The sequence below is a fragment of the Atractosteus spatula genome, unplaced genomic scaffold (genome assembly GCF_055471065.1).
Source record: "Atractosteus spatula isolate fAtrSpa1 unplaced genomic scaffold, fAtrSpa1.hap1 Scaffold_32, whole genome shotgun sequence".
In the NCBI taxonomy this organism is placed as follows: domain Eukaryota; kingdom Metazoa; phylum Chordata; class Actinopteri; order Semionotiformes; family Lepisosteidae; genus Atractosteus; species Atractosteus spatula.
In genome coordinates, this window is record NW_028296860.1 from 120,001 (window position 1) to 126,201 (window position 6,201).

Below are 6,201 nucleotides of genomic sequence, written 5' to 3' on the forward strand. Positions count from 1 at the left end.
TTTCTTCTGCTCGCCTAAGGATGAACTGAAATGAAGCAATTAGTATTTCAGTGGCAGAAAATAGGCTGTCATATATACCTCTCCAGTGCTTTTGATGCACAAATGGTGTCCTGCCGAAACATTCTTCTGTTTGGTAATGTTGGGCAGTTTCAAAAGAAGCTTATCAAAAATCTATTTTGTAGATAATGAAAGAAAATAATAAAATCAGAGTAAGAATTATTATCCAGACTTATCTTTCTGTTCTCTTTCAATAAGAACGGTGTCATTAATGAAGTCCAGTTGGTCTCATTCCTTCTCTCTTCCCAAGAGGCTGCCCGTCTAATGCTGCTGAAAACTCCATTGTCCATTCTGGGAATGCTGTGCTGTTCAGATAGTGTCAACAAATTTAAGAAATGGTTCACATCTTTAAATCTTTTTTTGTTTTGTTTAAAGCATGTGGCATTTTTTAGCAGTAACAAATGGAACAGGAACAGGAGCAGGAAGCTAAAAACACAACGGAGCCAGGCACAACCAGGACCCGGGCTCACACGATGCGGAGATCAGGTGCAGAGCCTCGAGTGAAGTGAGCGCCTGGCTTTTAAAGTTGAACTGAAACAGGGTAGGAACAAGGAACAGATGCGGGGAATGAGGCAAATCAGGAAGGGCTGGAGCGCCCTTAAGAGTAGGGGTTTGCGATTGTGATACAGGTTGGCATATTTATTTTATTTTATTAGGTAGATTCTTTTCAACATGCTTTTACATAATATGTTGTAACAATGATTTCAAAAAGAAACTACAGAAGCCTTACAAATTAAAAATATCTCACCGTTCCAATGTGTCTTCAGGCTTCCCTCGTACAAAAAGGCCCAAGGACTCCAGCAGTCTTACAACCACTGTCCTGTTTGCCTCACCAGACACGATCTCTATTCTGTTGTAATCCACGATGACCCCATTCTTCAGGAGATTTATCATGTCCTTCCTCGCCTGTTGAGAGGCCATCCTGATCTCTTCTGCCGTGGCGTGCTTCATACACGCCCTCTTCAAGTGAGCAGGAAGCTGATCAAAAGTATTCAGGCACATCTTGCACACCAGGGGAATCCTCGTGGGTTTCCTTTGAAAATAAATAATACCATCTGTGTATAGAAACAAGCTAAGACTGATTTCTTAAATTATCCTTAATTTTCTCTCTCATAGTTTGAGCATAATGATTTCATTGTATTTATATAAGAATTGGTCATTGCTCCAAAATAAATAATGGTTTCATAAAAAAGTGAACACTTACTTGGTCTCAGTCACAGACTTTCCAATAGGAGCCATTGTGGAGTTCAGCAACTGCAGGTCCTAGAAGTGGGGAAGGAATTTTAAAAGAGAAATTGAATTACAATACAGAAGGAATGGCTGAGGGATCACTGAAATATATATATATACAAATTCCAAAGACTGAGTCCATATAGAAACAACTACCTTTCATATTCAGTATAAGATGGAGAGATGAATTGGCCCTGAAAATCCACTGCAATGAGAAACTGCTCCTGCGATTGCATATGAACAAACATACATTCCCATCTATATTCATTTGCAGTTACACTATTGCAAATAATCTGTATCCATTCTGCATTCATATCTACTAGAAAGAGCTCTCAATTAATGAAATGCCCCATTGAACTGGCCCTGATTATTCAATGCAAGGAGAAGTCTTCTAAGCCAATACTTGTAACCAGAAAGAGGCTGTATTTCAATTATACAATATACAAAACAATACCATTTAACACAAAGATATAGTCCACACCTCAGCATGCACATGATGAGATTCTTGATATTAGATTAGTAAAAACAATATCAATGCACTGAGAGACGCTTAAGAATAAAGATGCATCTGCCTGACTGCATATTAGTTTTAAAAGGTTATCAGCAAATGCATTTAAAAGTAAAAATGTAAAGTCTTACCTCTTGATCGTAGTGGTGATTCAATATCCAGGACCTTAGTCAAGTCTCAGAGTTACTGTACCTCCTGTCTCGATTGCAGGTGAAAAGTGAAAGGTATATTGCACTCAGCAGAAAGTTACCCCGAGCAAAGACTCCACCCATCCCAGAAAACAGCACTCCCTTTTGGCAAAGCAGTGGGTGGAGGAAGCCTTTGCTACCATTATCAAACACAGAAATCGTTATAATTTAATTTTAAAAACATGACTAAGCATGGGGTTTAAAGTATATTCAACGGTGCAGGTGCATTCAAAGAAATAGAGTTTCCCAAGCCCTCAGAAAGAATTACCATTTCTAAAGATGTCTAGTTTCAAGCATTAACATCCAAAGTACCTGTCTTAGCTGGAGCAGGGAGTTTGCTATGCCACCTGAAAGAATTACCACATCCAAAGATGTCTAGTTTCAAGCATTAACATCCAAAGTACCTGTCTTAGCTGGGCCAGGTAGTTTGCCAAGCCATGTGAAAGAATTACCATTTCCAAAGAAGTCTGTTGTAAGCCAGGTTCAATCATGACCATCCAAAGTACCAGTCGTCCCTTGGGGCGAGAGGGTTTCCTGTGTGTCTAGGATGTGTACTTCCCTTAAATAAAGGGTGAATATGGGTACCATAGGTATTAAATCTCTCAAAGCTCAGAGTTAAACTAAAAAACCCTTGGTGAGTGTGTTATAACATGGATGGGTATTTATAGTCCAGTGCCTCCTATTTGGTGTCCCCTGAAGGCGTTTTGAACCCAGCAGGTGACACTGATTTAGTTTTATTTGGCCCTGATTATACAATAAAGGATAAGTAACCAGAAAGAGGTGGCATTTCAATTTTACAGTACATAAAAAATACATATATTCCACAGCTCAGCATGCACATGGTGAGATTCCTGATATTAGATTAATAAAAAATATCAAGGCACTGAGGCTAATTAATAAAGATGCTTTTGACTGACTGGACCTTGGAGCAAGGTGTGTAAATTACAACAGACATCTTTAGAAATGGTAATTCTTTCAGGTGGCTTGGCAAATTTACTGCCCCACATAAGACAGGTACTTTGGATGTTAATGCTTGAAACTAGATATCACAACTGATCGTATTTTACTAGAGATTCTGTTTGGGATTCAGATGTGCATTCGGACAGCAATCCCTTTCAAGAAATGATACGTTCTGGATGAGGTCAAAGGTGCTGGAACACTGTATTTAGGATGCGATTGTGTGTCTCCTGCTTCAACGCAGTGATATACTGTATATAGATGTGCTCCTGTAATTTCTTGGTACATGCCCAGGGCAGTAAGCAGTCTGAGGATTTATTTCCAGACGGCATAGAGCAGTGAAGCAGTGAAGTAGTGCAACACACTGGATCATTATATGATTAGAATCTATTCTACTTAAATTATTACATTCTACACAATTGGAGTTCATTTTAAAAGTAAAAGGTAATGAAAGGAATGCATTTTCATAAGAAAGATAATATCGATATGCATGTGATAATCGTCCTTATATCATGTAGCGCGTCATATGGACACTTTGTGGGCTTGAAATACAAAGAAAATCATGTTCTATGGTACAAGATAAATACAAAACTTAAGCTTGTTTAAATTAGATTTGTTTATAAAGCATAAGCATTACATTACATTAATATATGTGAAAATAACATTTTAGAATCATACGTTTAGTATATTTAGTCCCTAATGCTGAAGGAAATGATCATTTGTTTAACATGCACAGGTGTGTCTCAAAGGATGCATTGCTCCTGAAATGCTCTCAAACCCTGCATTTCAGATGCCTAGCTGTATCCTTCAAATGTGGCACCTCAGAATGACTTCTAACCTTACCTGTGGTGTCTATAATCCCTATTGCTTAATGCATGGTGAAAGCTTTGTATATATGTGTCTAACAATAAGGAATGGGCCCCTGTGACACTCATTTGCCTGTTTCACAAATTATCATATTTTACTAGAGATTCTGTTTGGGATTCAGATGTGCATTTGGACAGCAATCCCTTTCGAAGAATGTTACGTTCTGGATGAGGTCAAAGGTGCAGGAACACTGTGTTTAGGATGTGTTTGCAGTGATTCTGTGTCTCTAGCTTCAACACAGTGATATATATATATATGCTCAGTGATTTATAGGTACATGCCCAGGGCAATAAGCAGACTGAGGATTTATTTCCCGACGGCATTGAGCTTTGATGCAGTGAAGTAGTGCAACACACTTTATCATTACATTATTAGAATCTATTCTACTTAAATCATTAGGTAGGTTAGGGTTACGGTTAGGTGCAGGAGCACTGTATTTAGGATGTGTTTATATATATATGCTCACTGATTTTTTGGTACATGCCCAGGGCAATAATCATTATGAGGATTTATTTCCAGATGTGCTAGAGGTAGTGTTGTGAAATACTTCATCACACTGGATTGCAGGTTTAAACCCCCTGCACTCTTACTCCTTAAAAACCAACAAATGCAGATATGTAGCAATCACATTGTAACAGGGGTGACAGTGACTTAATTCTTGTACTAATAAACTTCTGGTACCTTTAGGGTACGGTGTTCCCTGAAGGGCTCTCAAACCCCGCATTTCAGATGCCTAGCTGTATCGCTGATGTGTTGCACCTCAGAATCACTTTTAAACCTTACCTCAGGTATCTTTAATCCCTATTGCTCAACGCATGGTGAAAGTATCGCATACATGTGTCTGAAAATGAGCAATGGGCCCCTGAGAGACTCATTTGCCTGTTTCACAAATGATCATATTTGACTAGAGATTCTGTTTGGGATTCAGTTGTGCATTCTGACAGCAATCCCTTTCAGAAAACGATACATTCTGGATGAGTTCAAAGGTGCTGGAACACTGTATTTAGGATGTGTTTGCAGATATTCTGTGTCTCTAGCTTCAACACAGTGATATATATATATATGCTCACTGATTTTTTGGTACATGCCAAGGGCAATAATCATTATGAGGATTTATTTCCAGATGTGCTAGAGGTAGTGTTGTGAAATACTACAACACACTGGATTGCAGGTTTAAACCCCCTGCACTCTTACTCCTTAAAAACCAACAAATGCAATTTAATTCTAAAAATAACTGCATTTTCTACTAGAAAGAGCTCTCAATTAATGAAATGCCCCATTGAACTGGCCCTGATTATACAATGCAAGGAGAAGTCTTCTAAGCCAATACTTGTAACCAGAAAGAGGCTGTATTTCAATTACACAATATACAAAACAATACCATTTAACACAAAGATATAGTCCACACATCAGCATGCACATGATGAGATTCTTGATATTAGATTAGTAAAAACAATATCAATGCACTGAGAGACGCTTAAGAATAAAGATACATCTGCCTGACTGCATATTAGTTTTAAAAGGTTATCAGCAAATGCATTTAAAAGTAAAAATGTAAAGTCTTACCTCTTGATCGTAGTGGTGATTCAATTTCCAGGACCTTAGTCAAGTCTCAGAGTTACTGTACCTCCTGTCTCGATTGCAGGTGAAAAGTGAAAGGTATATTGCACTCAGCAGAAAGTTACCCCGAGTAAAGACTCTACCCATCCCAGAAAACAGCACTCCCCTTTGGCAAAGCAGTGGGTGGAGGAAGCCTTTGCTACCATTATCAAACACAGAAATCATTATAATTTAATTTTAAAAACATGGCTAAGCATGGGTTTAAAGTATATTCAACGGTGCAGGTACATTCAAAGAAATAGAGTTTCCCAAGCCCTCAGAAAGAATTACCATTTCTAAAGATGTCTAGTTTCAAGCATTAACATCCAAACTACCTGTCTTAGCTGGAGCAGGGAGCTTGCTAAGCCACCTGAAAGAATTACCATATCCAAAGATGTCTAGTTTCAAGCATTACCATCCAAAGTACCTGTCTTAGCTGGGCCAGATAGTTTGCCAAGCCATGTGAAAGAATTACCATTTCCAAAGAAGTCTGTTGTAAGCCAGGTTCAATCATGACCATCCAAAGTACCAGTCGTCCCTTGGGGCGAGAGGGTTTCCTGTGTGTCTAGGATGTCTACTTCCCTTAAATAAAGGATGAATATGGGTACCATAGGTATTAAATCTCTCAAAGCTCAGAGTTAAACTAAAAAACCCTTGGTGAGTGTGTTATAACATGGATGGGAATTTATAGTCCAGTGCCTCCGATGTGGTGTCCCCTGAAGGCGTTTTGAACCCAGCAGGTGACACTGATTTAGTTTTATTTGGCCCTGATTATACAATAAAGGATAAGTAACC